The sequence below is a fragment of the Bos mutus genome, chromosome 2 (assembly GCF_027580195.1).
Source record: "Bos mutus isolate GX-2022 chromosome 2, NWIPB_WYAK_1.1, whole genome shotgun sequence".
NCBI classification, from domain to species: domain Eukaryota; kingdom Metazoa; phylum Chordata; class Mammalia; order Artiodactyla; family Bovidae; genus Bos; species Bos mutus.
Window position 1 is genome coordinate 133,677,907 of NC_091618.1, and position 14,744 is coordinate 133,692,650.

General features: G+C 43.0%; 1 pseudogene; it reads left to right on the forward strand.

Annotated features, from left to right (window-relative positions):
- The first annotated feature begins 242 nt into the window (after positions 1–242).
- LOC102272534 (actin-related protein 2/3 complex subunit 4 pseudogene) lies at positions 243–765 on the forward strand (annotated as a pseudogene).
- Positions 766–14,744: the final 13,979 nt, after the last annotated feature.

Here is a 14,744-nt window from a genome sequence, read left to right on the forward strand (position 1 = left end):
GAGCTCTGTGATGATCTAGAGGGGAGGGATGGAAGGAAGAGAGGGAGACCCAAGAATGGTAGAATATACATATAATTGTGGTTGATTCGCATTGTTATATGGCAGAAACTGACATAACATTGTAAAGCAATTTTCCTCCAATCAAAAAATAAACTTAAAAAAAAAGCACAAGTGAGACAAGTTCGGCATTGCTGGGCTGGCCACTTCCGCACTTCTGCTTTCCTGCCCAGCCAGTGTCCATGATGACTGCCACTCTCCAGTCCTACCTGAGTGTGGAGCAGACCATGCTGCAGGCTGCCCTCTGCTTGGAGGATTTCTCCTCCCAGATAGTGGAACAACACAACAGGCCGGAAGTGGAAGTCAGAAGTATTCTGACTCATTCATTCAGAAAGAGCTCATTCTACAACCCATGACCATCAGCAGGACTGAGAAGGAAAAGATTCTGATGAAATGCTCCATCAACTTTGTCAGGGTCAGCATTGCTGCAAAACAGGCTGATAAAACAGAGTCGATTCTAGGTCACAAGTTCATGCACCTCATCATGATGCAAGCAGAGAGCTTCTTTATCCTCTGAAGGAAACCAGTGGAGGGGATGACATCAGCTTTCTGTTCACCAACTTCCACACAGAGCAGACGTATAAACACAAGTTTGTGGACTTTGTGATCCCCTTCATGGAAGAAATTGACAAGGAGATCAATGAGATGAAGCCGTTGGTCAATGCCCGTGAGTGCTTTGTGGTGGAGGAGTTCCTCAAGAATGTTTAAACTATCTGGCTGTATCTCATGGCCTTACCCCTCAGACGCCTGCATGTCTCTGTGAAGGCATCCTGGAGTTAACGTCCCAGAGTGGCAGAGGTGGCAGTAGCAGAGCGGAGCTGGGTCGGGGTGGGCATTAGATGCAGGAGGTGGGTGTTGTGCTTGCTCGCTGGGCCACAAAGCAGCAGTGGACCTACCCCCAGGCCACATGTGCCTGGTCAGGCTTGCTTCTTATGTCCTGGGCCAGGACAGATTATTCTTCTTAACATCTTGAAACATAAAACTTTGTGCTTGTAGGAGACTGCAACATTTTTGTCTTTTTTTTTTTAAGAAACAAACGATCTCCACCTCCAGTGACTGTGACTGGTCCCAGTGATTGTACCTTATTGGTTGCTGTGGGTCTGCGAGGGCCTGGGGCCAGAAGGCAGCTACTGCTCCTCCCCCAGAACCACCCCAGGTGGGGACAGAGGGAGGTTTCAGACTTGCGTTCCTCTCCCTCATCCTCCTGTCTCCTTGGGCCCAGTAGAAGTGGTAGGGACCCTCTGCCAGCTTCCTGAGCTCTGCCTGCAGTTGGCCACCCTGCACTGGCTGGGGACAAAGGCTGAACTGGTGGCCTCCAGGCACACCTAGGAGCTGGGACCTAGAAGCTAGGCTGTCTTTGGCCCCAGGGGCTGCTTCTTGCCCTCCCAGCTGAGAGGGGGTGCTGTTTCACCTTGTCTGTCAGAGCAGTGCCTGTGCTAGAGGTGGAGAGGTGAGTCCTCCAGAGCATCCCTACTAGGGCCTCCTGCCTGCTCTGGTTCCTCTGCTCCCATGCTTGCTATATCTTTTCTTATTCTGGTGGATCCTCCCTCCCCTTATTTGCCCCTCTAGGGCTGCATGAATAATAATAATGTGCTTTTTTTAAAAAGCACAAGTATGTGAAAGGTGTTTTTCTGGAAGAAACTGTGGACAGTGGGGACAGAGACTTCCTGTTATGAGTAGACAGGAGATCTTTATTTTTCCTTTTGTGATCTATATCAGTTTGACATTTTAAATATGTACCTATACAGATTCCATAAAAGTTATAAAAATATGCTTCTTTCTGAGACATAATCTTTTGCATATTTGAAACTTTTATAAGAAATATTGTGTATTATTTGTGCTGTTTCCAGAGAAATGAAGATTAATGAAAAGGATGTAAGGAGAAACTTGTGAGCTCAAGTGTGAATTTATTTCTTGGGAACAAAAGTATTTTGCCCCACAAGGAACTGTGTGCTGTCAGCCACAGGGGAAGGATGCATATCAAGGAGCCTAAGAGGATTTCTCACACTGAGGAGGACATTAGACAAAGCGGTGGCTGGCAGCTTGTTTCATTGAATGGTAATAGTTACTGACAGCCTATTTCATAAACTGAGGGAGCTTTTCAAGATCTGAAGCAGAGTCCTGGGTGCCCCTGGCACCTGTGGTGCCTCCTAATGGCCCCAAGAATAAAGGAATCCGTATCTTGTGGCACCAGTAAGCCTTAACCATGCTGTGCCACTATTCACAGCCAACCAGTTCTGTCATCCAAGTTCACAGCCTTCACCAGTTGGCAGCACGTGATGGTCTGTAAAGGGCCCAACTCGTAATTCTCATCAGTGGTCATGACTTCAGGCTCTTCACTCTCAGCCCCAGGTTCCCTAGCACCCTCCTCTTCTGCAGCCTTCAAGGGCATGGTACAGAGCAAGACACAAGAGCTGGCCTGGAGGTTAGCACAGGAGGGCAGCCAGCACTAGATGGAGGGTGGCAGGGATGAGCTGTCCACATGGAAGGAGAATAAAGAGTACAGATTTGGATTCTCTTGACAGTGCAGGCCACTTTAAGATAGTGATGGGGCAGAAAAACATTTAACCCTGGGATTGGGAAGAAATTCTGGATTTTCCATAACTGGAACACTAATAGATCACTAATTCCCAGGAAATGGGATTTATACACAGCCCTCAACTGTATATCCTGCTTAATTTTTTTGTATATAGGAATAATTTAGTGATATATGGAGTAAACATAGCAATTTATTCATTCACTCCAAAAGCATTTTTAGGGGGTGGCTACCTCCTATGTACAAGGGATAACACTGTGGTTGTTGTTCAGTCTCTAAGTCATATCTGACACTTTGCAATCCCATGAACTGCAGCATGCCAGGCTTCTCTGGTATAGTCCACCATCTGATGGCAGAGAAAGGAAGTAACTATTGCCGGTGACATCCAGAGTTCTGAGGTAGCCCTGAGGACTGGACTCCCTGTGTTACATAGCAACTTCTCACCAGCTATCTATTTTACATGGTAGTGATATATGTCGATGCTACCTTCTGCATTCATCCCACTCTTTCCTGCCTCCACTGTGTCCACAAATCCATGTTCTACACCTGCATATCCATTTCTTCCTTGCAAATGGGTTCATCAATAACATTTTTCTAGATCCCATATATATACATTAATATGCAATATTTGTTTTTCTCTTTCTAACTTACTTCACTCTGTATAACAGGCTGTAGGTTGAGGGTCCTGAAGGCTACACCTGATCTCACTGAATCCCAATGTCATTGACATGGGCTTCATGTACTAGAACCTCTCAAGGAATAACAGTGGGGTTTCTGGACTCCACAGACCACACAACTATTGCACCTCATTTCTGAGGGCCATGATGGACACACCAGATAGTCAGGACCATACATAGGGGTACCTTCTGCTAGTATCTCCATGATGCACTGGATTCTGATTCAGTGCAGGAATCAAACTGATTCCTGAATCAATTTACAGGCTCACTGAGGAGATAAGACTAACTGAGATGAAGTTAGAAGGAAAATGCCTCAGAAAGCATAGAAATGACTATAATAATGGTCCCATCTGACACTGAACCAAAAATAGAGTTGCATGAAAGAATAAATGAGGGGACAATGACACATAGAGCTGTGGGTGATCCAGTTTTTCAATGACAGAAGCATGGTGGCAGCATGCCTGATATGAGCAATGTCAGGTACTGGCTGAACATAGGGATCACTGTCAGTGAAGGACACTGAGTACCCCTCCTAATGCCTGGGACTTAAGAGAAGATACGTAGTGAAAAAAAAGGATCACCACCCTTGGGACTGCCTCAAATAACCAGCATCACAAATGTTCTATTATCTAGTGTCATTGTTGTTTGGGGAACTCTGGAAATTTTCCTCATCTTTACATTTTCATCTAAATATGTGGTAGGGTTAGACACAGGTGTGCTTTGAATTAATGTGAAAGAGATCTTTTTTCACTTCCTTGTTTCAAGGACAGTGTTTGTTGGTTTTATTTGGAGACCATTGGGGAAAGTTTTAAAATGCTATCACATAACATAGAGACCCTTTCATAAGAAATTCCTCTCCTGTGGGAACTGTGTAAGAATTTAAAATAAAAGAACGTCTGACACTTCTTAATTAAAGGCAGCCCTTAGTTAGGTCGTTATGCCAGCAGATGTATTTTGCAGCTGCTGAAGAAAGGAAACAAGCCTTTATGTTCCTCACACAAGAGACAAGACTAACCTAGATGAAGAAGTCAGAAAAAAAGTGCCCCAGAAAACACAGAATTGAGTGTAAGTGGGGGAGAAGCATTTCCTCCTGGAGAGGCCAGTGTATGATTTGAACCCAACTGTCTTTTTCCTTTGTCTCTTCTCTTTTTCCTTTGACATGCCTGTCAATGGCCATTTGGGCCCTCGTGTCAAGTTATAGAATACATATTAGGGAAAAATGCTTTCAAACCAGCAGTTCACATAAGACAAATGATCTTTCCTCTGCTGCCTCCAATACTATTGAATTGTGATGTTTTCTACAAAATAACCCAACAGTCTATTGGGACTCCGGGTGTTGGAGCTGTCCATCCACTCATGTTGCCAACAGCCAGCCTGCTCTACAGCTGCCATTGGCCTTCCGTCATTTCCTGAGAGCAGGTGAGAGAGCTGCATGTGTGCATGACTGACCCTCCAGACACATGTCTCCACCCGGGACAAGACAGGGGAGCATGCCCTTTGTTGCTTATTCATCACAGCAAGTGTCAGTGAAGGGAGATGGCTTGTCAAGCTAAGAAAGCATTTTGGCTCATTTTGTCATGTGGAGGATGTACCAAGCACTCCAATTAGCACAAAACATCCTGACAGATCAGCCCTATTAACATATTTATATGCTGTATTTGTCCCATTGCGCTCGAGAATCAATACTGCATCGATTCACTCTTAATTGTCCTCTAAAAGTTCTATGTCTGTCATGCCTGTCTTTGTTCTTCAGATGACAGCTTCAAAGGAGACAGGACCACTTGTTTCACCTTTCCTGGCACTTGGACACTATGTGGCAGATGGTGTGCTTTAGTAGAAAGAACACTGGATGAGGGCTGGACAGACCTGAATTTGCATCTTATTTTGAAAAACTATTTCTGCTTTCCAAGTCTCCATTTCCTTATCTACAAAGTATGAATACTACCACCTGACTCCCAGTTATTGCTAGGATAATAAGCCAGTGAAAAAACACAGAGCACTTTCACACAGTATGTCCGGGTTTCTCCACAATCAAGGAACACAACTTCTTGGTTTCTTGATAAATATATCCCCCATTTAGCTGGAGACATCACACAAAGTGACCAGGTCCAGAAAAAGGCATATGTCCCAATATGTGTGTTTTATTACTTTGTGAACCCTGGGTTAGTCCTACTTCATTGTATGGTTCCTAAATTCACCTTTAGGATCACCTAGGAGATTTTACAACATATAATATCCCATCCCTAGAGAGACTCTGATCTAGGAGGTCCAGGATGGGTAGTGAGCTTGGCTAGAGGCTGTGTCCCTGGCTGGAACATAAAGCTACCTCAAGCCCTACAGGACTGAGCTCATAGTGTGACCTTCAGGCTTCTCTTTTCCTCCCAGCACTGTCCTGAGCACCAGGCCCTGAGGTCTGATTGGGGTGGGCAGGGCTGTGCAAGGATGCAGAGAAAGGAGAAGAATAGAAGCCTCCCCCAATCTGAGTGACAGCCCTTATTAGTCTCCTGGGGGTCAGTCTCTTCAACTCAGGCCTATCTGCTTGCTGCTGCCAGATGGATCTTTCTGATACAAAAAAATAATCACTTCCGTCACCAGCTTAAAACTCCTCCCTGATTGTTGGCTTAATGATAGTGACAATAGGTCATTTTACCTACTCCTCATCACAGAAGGGAAATTCAGAGCACAGAGATGCTCAGCCACACACAGCCAGAAAGTGGGGCAGAACCAGAAGCATTTCTCCTGGGCCCTTGCCATCGTGCTGTTCCTGGAGCACTATGGCTGAGCACTGCTCAGGGGCCTGCCCCAGTCTGTCATTCCTGTCCCATCAGGGGCCACCTGCGCCCTCCACTGGTCACTTCCTCTCCCTGCCCTGAAGTCCAGACTGCCCTAGGGAGACTGGATGCCTCTTTTCTGTTCTCTAAAGTAATGGATCCTACACTTCAGGGGAGGCATCCTTGCCCCCCTCTCCCTACTGGACACTTCCCAGTGATAGGGAAAATTGCCCAGACTTGGTACTAGCCTAGCATAGGGGACGTTTTCTATTGGTTTGAAGAGTGAGTGAGGAATGAAAGGCCTGTGGATGCCAGCAGTACAGAAGGATCGAGATGGGGAGCATGAGAGCACAGAAACTCCTAGTCATGGCAAGCTGCTGCTGCTACTACTACTACTAAGTCACTTCAGTCTTGTCCGACTCTGTGTGACCCCATAGACAGCAGCCCACCAGGCTCCCCCGACCCTGGGATTCTCCAGGCAAGAACACTGGAGTGGGTTGCCATTTCCTTCTCCAGCCATGGCAAGAGCTAATGTGAAATCTGTGCCTCTCAACCTTTCCTAGGCACCATCCTCAGTATTATAAAAAAAAAAAAAGGCTTTTATTTCATTGCAAAGAAATTCCACCAAGTAACACTGTGCCAGAAATATCTGAGAGTGAGTTATATTCCTAACACATATACTTTGCTGGGCTTTGTTTGCAAGAAATCTTGACATACAAATGAAAGAAAATCCTATGTGGTCAATTTTTTACCAATAATTTTATTTGGCCAGCAGGTAAACATAGGCTGCATTAGACACCTCTATGAGACTTCCTTTAAAATTGTCAAAATCATCTTCTCTCTGACATTTACTACCCATCCTGCAATAGTTTGTTGTGTAATATATAACAGTAGCAACAGCAAACATAAGCAAACAATAAGCAAAAATTAAAAAGTAACCTCTAGAATGTGAGAAAATGTCTGTAAATCATCTGATAGAAGTGTATATACAAAATATATCTTAAAACTCATGCAGTTCAAAGACAAAAAAATTAAACAACCCGATTTTAAAATGAACACCCATGGCTGATTCATGTCAATGTATGGCAAAAACCATACGTTCAGTTCAGTTCAGTTCTGAAGTAGTGTCCGACTCTTTGCAACCCCATGAATCACAGTATGCCAGGCCTCCCTGTCCATCACCAACTCCCAGAGTTCACTCAAACTCATGTCTATCGAGTTGGTGATGCCATCCAGCCATCTCATCCTCTGTCGTCCCCTTCTCCTCCTGCCCCCAATCCCTCCCAGCATCAGAGTCTTTTCCAGTGAGTCAACTCTTTGCATGAGGTGGCCAAAATATTGGAGTTTCAGCTTCAACATCAGTCCTTCCAATGAACACCCAGGACTGATCTCCTTTAGGATGGACTGGTTGGATCTCCTTGCCAAGGGTCCAAGGGACTCTCAAGAGTCTTCTCCAACACCTCAGTTCAAAAGCATCAATTCTTTGGCACTCAGCTTTCTTCACAGTCCAACTCTCACATCCATACATGACCACTGGAAAAACCATAGCTTTGACTAGATGGACCTTTGTTGGCAAAGTAATATCTCTGCTTTTGAATATGCTATCTAGGTTGGTCATAACTTTCCTTCCAAGGAGTAAGCATCTTATAATTTCATTGCTGCACTCACCATCTGCAGTGATTTTGGAACCCAAAAAAACAAAGTCTGACACTGTTTCCACTGTTTCCCCATCTATTTCCCATGAAGTGATGGGACCAGATGCCATGATCTTTGTTTTCTGAAAGTTGAGCTTTAAGCCAACTTTTTCACTCTCCTCTTTCACTTTCATCAAGAGGCTTTTTAGTTCCTCTTTACTTTATGCCATAAGGGTGCTGTCATCTGCATATCTGAGGTTATTGATATTTCTCCCGGCAATCTTGATTCCAGCTTGTGCTTCTTCCAGCCCAGCGTTTCTCATGATGTACTCTGCATATAAGTTAAATAAGTAGGGTGACAATATATAGCCTTGACGTACTCCTTTTCCTATTTGGAACCAGTCTGTTGTTCCATGTCCAGTTCTAACTGTTGCTTCCTACCTGCATACTGATTTCTCAAGAGGCAGGTCAGGTCATCTGGTATTCCCATCTCTTTCAGAATTTTCCAGTTTATTGTGATCCACACAGTCAAAGGCTTTGGCATAGTCAATAAAACAGAAATAGATGTTTCTCTGGAACTCTCTTGCTTTTTCCATGGTCCAGCAGATGTTGGCAATTTGATCTCTGGTTCCTCTGCCTTTTCTAAAACCTGCTTGAACATCTGAAAGTTCACAGTTCACATATTGCTGAAGCCTGGCTTGGAGAATTTTGAGCATTACTTTACTAGCGTGTGAGATGAGTGCAATCGTGCGGTAGTTTGAGCATTCTTTGGCATTGCCTTTCTTGGAGATTGGAATGAAAACTGACCTTTTCCAGGCCTGTGGCAACTGCTGAGCTTTCCAAATTTGCTGACATATTGAGTGCAGCATTTTCACAGCATCACCTTTCAGGATTTGAAATGGCTCAACTGGAATTCCATCACCTCCACTAGCTTTGCTTGTAGTGATGCTTTCTAAGGGTCACTTGACTTCACATTCCAGGATGTCTGGCTCTAGGTGGGTGATCACCCCATCATGATTATCTTGGTGTGAAGCTCTCTTTTGTACAGTTCTTGGTGTATGTATTCTTGCCACCTCTTCTTAAGATCTTCTGCTTCTGTTAGTTCCATACCATTTCTGTCCTTTATTGAGGCCATCTTTGCATGAAATACTCCCTTGGTATCTTTAATTTTCTTGAAGAGATCTCTAGTCTTTCCCATTATATTGTTTTTCTCTATTTCTTTGCATTGATCGCTGAGGAAGGCTTTCTTATCTCTTCTTGCTATTCTTTGGAACTCTGCCTTCAGACGCTTAAAGCTCTCCTTTACTCCTTTGCTTTTCACTTTTCTTCTTTTCACAGCTATTTGTAAGACCTACTCAAACAGCAATTTTTCTTTTTTGCATTTTCTTTCCATGGGGATGGTCTTGATCCCTGTCTCCTGTACAATGTCACGAACCTCTGTTCATAGTTCATCAGACACTCTGTCTATCATATCTAGTCCCTTAAATCTATTTATCACTTCCAGTGTATAATCATAGGGATTCTATTTAGGTCATACCTGAATGGTCTAGTGGTTTTCCCCACTTTCTTCAATTTAAGTCCAAATTTGGCAGTAAGGAGTTCATGATCTGAGCCATAGTCAGCTCCCAGTCTTGTTTTTGCTGACTGTCTAGAGCTTCTCCATTTTGGCTGCAAAGAATATAATCAATCTGATTTCGGTGTTGACCATCTGGTGATGTCCATGTGTAGAGTCTTCTCTTGTGTTGTTGGAAGAGAGTGTTTGCTATGACCAGTGAGCTCTCTTGGCAAAGCTCTATTAGCCTTTGCCCTGCTTCATTCCGTACTCCAAGGCCAAATTTGCCTGTTACTCCACGTGTTTCTTGACTTCCTACTTTTGCATTCCAGTCCCCTATAATGAAAAGGACATCTTTTTTGGGTGTTAGTTCTAAAAGGTCTTGTAGGTCTTCATAGAGCCATTCAACTTCAGCTTCTTCAGCATTACTGGTTGGAGCATAGGCTTGGATTACCGTGATTTTGAATGATTTGCCTTGGAAATGAACAGAGATAATTCTGTTATTTTTGAGATTGCATCCAAGTAGTGCATTTCATACTCTTTTATTGACCCTGATGGCTACTCCATTTCTTCTAAGGGATACCTGCCCACAGTAGTAGATATAATGGTCATCTGAGTTAAATTCACCCATTCCAATCCATTTTAGTTCGCTGATTTCTAGAATGTTGATGTTCACTCTTGCCATCTCCTGTTTGACCACTTCTAATTTGCCTTGATTCATGAACCTGACATTCCAGGTTCCAATGCAATATTGCTCTTTACAGCATCGGACCTTGCTTCTATCACCAGTCACATCCACAACTGTGTATTGTTTTTGCTTTGGCACCGTCCCTTTATTCTTTCTGGAGTTATTTCTCCACTGATCTCCAGTACCATATTGGGCACCTACTGACCCGGGGAGTTCCCCTTTCAGTATCCTATCATTTTGCCTTTTCATACTGTTCATGGGGTTCTCAAGGCAAGAATACTGAAGTGGTTTGCCATTCCCTTCTCCAGTGGTAGCCTCCAATTAAAATAAATTAATTTTTAAGAAATGAACAGAAGGCTTAAATAAGCATTTTTCCAGAGAAGACATACAAATGGTCAAAAGATATATGAAAAGATGGTCAACACCACTAATAATCAGAGAAATGCAAATAGAAACCACAATTCAGTGTTACCTCTCACTTGCTGGGAAGACTGTATTCAAAAAGGCAAGAGACAAGTATTGGCAAGATGAAATATAACTCGTGCACTGTTGATAGGAACATAAATTATTATAACTACTAGGTAAAACAGTATGGCAATTTCTCAAAAAATTCAGAGAGCTACCCACTTTTTGGTATATTGCTGTTCAGTCACTAAGTCGTGTCCAACCCTTTGCTATCCATATGAACTGCAACACACCAGGCTTCCCTGTCCTTCATCTTCTCCCGCACTGTGCTCAAATTCATGGAAGATGTCCACTGAATCTGTGATGTTATCTAACCGTCTCATCCTTACCTGACCCCTTCTCCTTTTGCCATCAATCTTTCCCAGAGTCAGGTCTTCACATCAGGTGGTCAAAGTATTGGAGCTTCAGCTTCAGCATCAGCCCTTTCAAAGAATATTTAGAATAGATTTCCTTTAGGATTGACTGGTTTGATCTCTTTGCTGTCCAAGAGACTCTCAGGAGTCTTCCCCAGCACCACCATTCAAAAGCATCAATTCTTCATCCCTCAGCCTTCTATATGGTTCAACTCTCACATCTGTACATGACTACTGGAAAAACCATAGGTTTGACAATACTTCCTTTGTCGGCAAAGTGATGTCTCTGTTTTTTAACATGCTGTCTAGGTTTGTCATAGCTTTTCTTCTAAGGAGCAAGCGTCTTTTAATTTAATGGCTGCAGTCACTGTCCACAGTGATTTTGGAGCCCAAGAAAATAAAATCTGCCACTGTTTCCATATTTCCCCCACCTATTTGCCATGAAGTCATGTGACTGGGTGCCATGATCTTAGTTTTTTGAATGTTGAGTTTTAAGCCAGGTTTTTAACTCTCCTCTTTCAACCCCATCAAGAGGCTCTTTAGTTCCTCTTCACTTTATGCCATTACAGTGGTAGTATCTGCATTGTGTTAAAGGTTGTTGATATGTCTCCCAGCAATCTTGATTCCAGCTTGTGATTCATTCACCCCAGCATTTTGCATAATGTACTTTATATATAAGTTAAATCAGCAGGGTGACAATAAATAACCTTGATAAAGAATAAATAATTCTTTAGGAATTCTCCACAGTTTCTTGTGATCCACAGAGTCAAAGGCTTTAGCATAGTCAATAAAGCAGAAGTAGATGGTTTTTTGGAATCCCCTTGCTTTTTCTATGATCCAGTGGAAGTTGACAATTTGATCTCTGGTTCCTCTGCCTTTTCTAAATCCAGCTTGTACATATGGAAGTTATCAGTTCAGTACTGTTGAAGCCTAGCTTGAAGGATTTTGAGTATCACCTTGCTAGCATGTGAAATGAGTGCAATTGTATATTAGTTTGAACATTCTTTAACATTTTCTTTCTTTGGGACTGGAATGAAAACTGACATTTTCCAGTGTAGTGGTCATTACTGAGTTTTCCAAATTTGCCAACATATTGAGTGAAGCACTTTAACAGCATCATCTTTTAGGATTTGAAATAGCTCAGTTTGAATTCCATCACCTCCAGTAGCTTTCTTCATAGTGATGTTTTCCAAGTCCCACCTGACCTCACACTCCGGGATGTCCAGCTCCAGGTGAGTGATCATACCATCATGGCTATCTGAGGCATTAAGATCTTTTTTGTATAGTTCTTCTGTGTATTCTTGCCAGCTCTTCTTAATCTCTTCTGCTTCTGTTAAGTTCTTGCCATTTCTGTCCTTTATTATGCCCACCTTGGCATGAAATATTCGTTTGGTACCTCAGATTTTCTCAAAGAGATTTCTTCTTTCCCATTCTGTTGTTTTCCTCTATTTCTTTGTGTTGCTCATTTAAGAAGGTTTTCTTATCTCTCCTTGCCATTCTCTGGATCTCTGATTTCATATGGGTATATCTTTCACTTTCTCTTTTGCCTTCTGCTTCTCTTCTTTTCTCAGCTATTTGTAAGACCTCCTCAGACAACCACTTTGCCTTCTTGAATTTGTTTTTCTTGGGGATGGTTTTGGTCACCTCCTCCAATAATGAATCTCTATCCATAGTTCTTCAGGCACCCTGTCTACTAGTTCTAATCCCTGAATCATCACCTCTACTCTACAATCACAAGGGATTTGATTTATGTCACAACTGAATAACTTAGAGGTTTTCCCTACTTTCTTCAGTTTAAACTTGAATTTTGCAGTAAGGCACTCATGATCTGAGTCACAGTCAGCTCCAAGTCTTGTTTTTGCTGACTATGTAAACTGTCTTCATCTTCAGCTGCAAAGAATATCAGTTCAGTTCAGTCACTCAGCCATGTCCGACTCTTTGTGATCCCATGGACTGCAGCACACCAGGCCTCCCTGTCCATCACCAACTCCCAGAGTTTACTCAAATTCATATCCATTGAGTCACTGATGCCATTCAAAATTGTCATCCCCTTCTCCTGCTTTCAATCTTCATCAGGGTTTTTTCCAGTGAGTCAGTTCTTCGCATCAGGTGGCCAAAGTATTGGAGTTTCAGCTTCAGCATCAGTCCTCCCAATGAATATTCGGGGCTGATTTCCTTTAGGATGAACTGGTTGTATGTCTTTGCTGTGCAAGGGACTCTCAAAAGTATTCTCCAACACTACAGTTCATGAGCATCAGTTCTTTAGTGCTCAGTTTTCTTTATAGTCCAACTCTCACATCCATACATGACTACTAGAAAAACCATAGCTTTGACTAGATGGGCCTTTGTTGGCATCTGATTTCAGGTGGTCAGTATTGACCATCTGGTGATGTCCATGTGTAGAGTTATCTTTTGTGTTGTTGGAAGAGGCTGTTTGCTATGACCAGTGCATCCTCTTGGCAAAACGCTGTTAGCCTTTGCCCTGCTTCATTTTGTATTCCAAGGCCAGACTTACCTGTTACTCCACGTATCTCCTAACTTTCCACTTTTGTATTCCAATCCCCTGTGATGAAATGGACATCTTTTTTGGTGTTAATTCTAGAAGGTCTTGTAGGTCTTCATAGAACCATTCAACTTCAGTTTCTTTGGCATTAGAGGTTGGGGCATAGACTTGGGTTACTGTGATATTGAAGGGTTTGCTCTGGAAACAAACCAAGATCATTCTGTCATTTTTGAGATTCCACTCAAGTACTCAAGTACTGCATTTCAGACTCTTTTGTTAACTATGAGGGCTACTCCATTTCTTCTAAGGGACTGTTTTCCACAGTAGCAGATATAATGGTCATCTGAATTAAGTTTACCCATTCTCATCCATTTTAGTTCACTGATGTCTAAAATGTTGGTGTTCACTCTTGCCATGTCCTGCTTGACCATGTCCAATTTCCATTGATTCATGGACCTCACCAAGAAGGCAATGGCACCCCACTCCAGTACTCTTGCCTGGAAAATCCCATGGACGGAGGAGCCTGGTAGGCTGCAGTCCATGGGGTCGCTAAGAGTCGGACGCAACTGAGCGACTTGACTTTTACTTTTCACTTTCACGCATTGGAGAAGGAAATGGCAACCCACTCCAGTGTTCTTGCCTGGAGAATCCCAGGGACGGGGGAGCCTGGTGGGCTGCCATCTCTGGGGTCGCACAGAGTCGGACACGACTGAAGCAACTTAGCAGCAGCAGTAGCAGCATGGACCTCACATTTCAGGTTCCTATCCAATATTGTTCTTTACAGCATCAGACTTTAGTTTCGCCACCAGGCATATCCATAACTGAGCATCATTTCTGCTTTGGGCCAGCCTCTTAATTCTTTCTGGAGTTATTTCTCCACTCTTCCCCAGGATAGCATGTTGACCATCTACTGAGCTGGAGGTCTCATCTGCCAATGTCATATATTTTTGCCTTTCATACTGTTCGTGGGGTTCTTGAGGCAAGAATACTGAAGTGGTTTTGCCATTCCCTTCTCCATTTGGGTATATATCCAAAGAAAATAAAAACCTTTCTCAAATATATTCACCCTCATGTTTAATGCAGCATTATTCACAATAGCTAAGACATAGAAACATCCTTCTTATCCATTGGTGAATGAATGGATAAAGAAAATGTGGTGTGTGTGTGAGCACAAAGAACTGATGCTTTTGGTTGTGGTGCTGGAGAAGACTCTTGTGCATCCCTTGGACTGCAAGGAGATCAAACCAGTCAATCCTAAAGGAAGTCGACTCAATGGACATGGATTTGAGCAAACTCCAGGAGAGAGTGGTGTGCTGCAATCCATGAGTTTGCAAAGAGTCACACATGACTTAATGACTAAACAACAACAACAAATATATATATTCAACTGTGTGAAAAGTAGGAATAGTGTCTTTTGTAACAATGTGTGTATGTGGATCTTGAATGTATTATGCTAAGTGAAATAAGGCAGACAAGGACTTTATGCTCTCACTTATATGTTGTGTCTA